General features: G+C 33.7%; 1 pseudogene; it reads left to right on the top strand.

The window, feature by feature from the left end:
- Nucleotides 1-1,029: 1,029 nt before the first annotated feature.
- LOC114623276 lies at nt 1,030-1,823 on the top strand (annotated as a pseudogene).
- The last annotated feature ends 1,870 nt before the right edge of the window (nt 1,824-3,693 follow it).

Below are 3,693 nucleotides of genomic sequence, written 5' to 3' on the forward strand. Positions count from 1 at the left end.
AAACGCACATGCATGCACACACATAAGCACAAAAACTCAATCAAATACACAGGAAAAAAAGATCTGTAGTGACAGGATTTGGCTGGTCAGGGCCCCAGTGAAATAGGCTAGAGTGGAAGGAAAAGGAAAAAAAGTACATTATGCATGTATACAAAGATGTGAAAGAAGAAAATTTACTACTACTAATAAAAAGAAGTCTTGAATAAGAGACAAAATAAAAAACTTAGAGCCCAACAACAACAAAGAAATGAAAAACAAGAGCCTGGATTGATCCCTGACAAGATTATAAGCAAGCTAAACAGGAATCAAAAGTCTTGTTTTAAAATAAGCACTTTTTGTTTATCTTCTGAATGGATAAGATCCTTGAAAATGAGTGTTTCAAAAGAGAATGCAGAGAAAGAAAGACAATTTTCATCCTAATGTCACAATTACAATTCAAAAATCATCCCTAAATAAAAGATATTACTTGTTTTCTTCTTGGTAAAAATTAACAGAGTATCTGCCTTTCTTACTCAAAGTAATCTAATCAACATCCCTGACTGTAGGTCTGCAACATCTTCAATTCCTATGACAATAAAATTTAATATGAAGCTCTTTGAAAAGTCTATGCATTTATTATCTCATATGACTTTTAAAAATTTCAAAATTATTATTTGTATATTAAGACTATAATTATAAAATAATATCATAAAATGAATCTTATAAAAACTACAAGTTATTTAGAGGTATTTTTATTAACAGAAAGCATATTGTCCTTTTAGTTTTGTTACCTTAACTATTCAAAAAAATGAAAATGTAAAATCATTTCTTTACAGAATCTGTTTTGAATGTCCTTATCAGAATTTTTGTAGCCAAATTAAAATTTCATAAGGTAATGAAACTTTTATGAGTCCTATGAACAGTGACTTATATAAACAAGTTATATTTAAAGTAATTTAAGGCGAGTATGTGAGTGTATGTGAGCCACCCCCCAGAGCTGTGTTTGGTTTGCAGAACCAGTTAGTGCTACTGGCCCAGCCTTCTGCCGTCATGTCCCAGTACCTGTGTCCCCTCCACCGCAACATATCTCTGTTCATCAGAAACGTGAGGGATGACACCAGATCTGAAGATTTATGTTGGAAATTTGGTTGTTATGGTTCAATAATAGATGTTTATGCTCCAATTGATTTCTACACTTGATGTCCAAGAGGATTTGCACATGTTCAGTTTGCGGATGTTCAAGATGCTGAAGAAGCTTTACATAATTAGGACAGAAAATGGATTTGTGTGCATCAAATTGAAATACAGCTCACACAGGGGGCTCTTAAGACACAAAATCAAATAAAAACCAAGGTAAGGAGTAATGTATACAGCTCTATGCAATATGAGAATTATGACTGGTATAGATGTTCTCAAAGGCAAAGTTATGAAAGAATGATATCAAGGAGTCACTACTTTGATTAAAACTATAAGAGATCTTACAGTCCTAGAAACAGTAGACAGATTGGAAGACCACGGCATTGCTGAAGCCATTCCAACAATGACAGATTCAAACACTGAAACTGATCTTCTCAAAGATCTAAATCCAATTCAAGATCACGGTCCAAGTCCCAGCCCAAGAAAGAAATGAAGGCAAAATCATGTTCCAGTTTGTATCTCACATCAAAACTAGAGGCACCTCTAAAATAAATTCCAAAATACATTATATGTCTGTCACAAGATATGAAAAGAAATCAAGTTAAAAAGAACCACCTAGATATAAATCTCTGTCAAGATCATAGTCTAGGTCTAGGTCAAAATCTAGATCATGGCCTTGGACTAGTCCCAAGTCTAATGTCCACTGATAGTATAAATCATGGTACTTCTAGGCATGTATCATTAATTTACTCACAGTCTGGTATACTCAAGTCATCAAGAATACAATGTTGCAAGATTCATTTAAAAACAAACAAAAGCAAACAAGAAAACGTGTCAGGTTTCCCTGTACTGGGCAGTAGTTATATGCTGTTGAGAACCCACTCTTAAGAGTCTAGTTTGTTTAATGTTATGGGCAGCTACCAGTTTGTTGTACTTCTGTAAATATTTTTTAAGGATTCTAATTTTTTAATGCTTGAAGTATTTGGTAAAAAGATGTTGGTTGACCATAATTCCAATTGTCTTATTAAAAATAAAATTTTGCATCCATATCTGGTAGAACTGTTAACATAGGAATGTAGCTTGCTAAAAAGATAGAATGATAGAAAAGTGAAATTGTTGCCACATTTCAACCCTGACTACTCAGACACATTTAGGTTCAGGGTAAACCTTTTAGTCTTGTCAAGATGTCCAAGCTCATTATGATTATTTATGATGCAGTGTGGAATAGTTAAACAATAATAAAATCACAAAGGGGACAACCCTGGAGATAGAAAATCTAGCAAAGAGATAGGGAGTCATAGACACAAGTATCACCAACAAAATACAAGAGAGAAAAGAGCGAATCTCAGGTGGGGAAGATACCATAGAAAATATTGACACAATACTCAAAGAATATATAAAATGCAAAAAGTTCCTACCCCAAAACATCCAGGAAATCCAGGACACGATGAGAAAACTGAACCTAAGAATAGAAGAGAGTGATGATTCCCAATTTAAAGGGTCAGTAAGTATCTTCAACAAAATTATAGAAGAAAATTTCCCTTACATAAAGGGATGCCCATGAACATAAAAAAAGCCAACAAAACTCCAAATAGACTAGACCAGAAAAGAAATTCTACCCGTCACATAATCAAAACATCAAATGCACAAAACAAAGAAAGAATATTAAAAGCAGAAAGGGAAAAAGGTCAAATAACCTATAAAGACAAACCTATCTGAATTACACCAGACTTCTCAACAGAGAATATAACAGCCAGAAGATCCTTGGCAGATGTCATAGAGACCCTAAGAAAACAGAAATGCCAGCTCAGAATGCCATACTCAGCAAAACTCTCAATTACCATAGATGGAGAAACCAAGATATCCCATGACAAAACCAAATTTATACAATATCTTTCCACACATCCAGCACTTCAAAGGATAATAGATGGAAAATTCATAACACAAGGAGGGAAACTACAACCTAGAAATAGAAAGAAAGTAATCTTTTTTCAACAAACACAAAAAAATAACCACACAAATGTAATTCCACCTCTAACAACAAAAAAAACAGGACGCAAAAATCACTATTGCTTAATATCTCTTAACATCAATGGAATCAATTCCCCAATAAAAAGACATAGACTGAAAGACTGGACACATATACAGGACCCAGTATTTTGCTGCATACAGAAAATGAACCTTAGTTACAAAGACAGACACTACCTCTGAGTAAAAAGCTCCAAAACAATTTTCCAAGCAAATAGTCCCAAGAAACAAGCTGGAGTAGCCATTCTAATATCGAATAAAATCAACTTTCAACCTAAAGTTATCAAAAGAGGATGGACACTTCATACTCATCAAAGTAAAAATCTACCAAGGCAAAATATCAATTTTGAACATCTATGCCCCAAATGCAAGGGCACCTACATTCATAAAAGAAACTTTAAGAAAGCTCAAAGCACACATTGCACCTCACACAGTAAGAGTGGGAGACTTTAACAATCCAAATTCATCAATGGAAAGATCATGGAAATAGAAACTAAACAGAGGCACCGAGAAACTAACAAATTATGAAACAAATGAATTTAACATATA

The sequence above is a fragment of the Grammomys surdaster genome, unplaced genomic scaffold (genome assembly GCF_004785775.1).
Source record: "Grammomys surdaster isolate TR1022 unplaced genomic scaffold, NIH_TR_1.0 195, whole genome shotgun sequence".
Taxonomy (NCBI): domain Eukaryota; kingdom Metazoa; phylum Chordata; class Mammalia; order Rodentia; family Muridae; genus Grammomys; species Grammomys surdaster.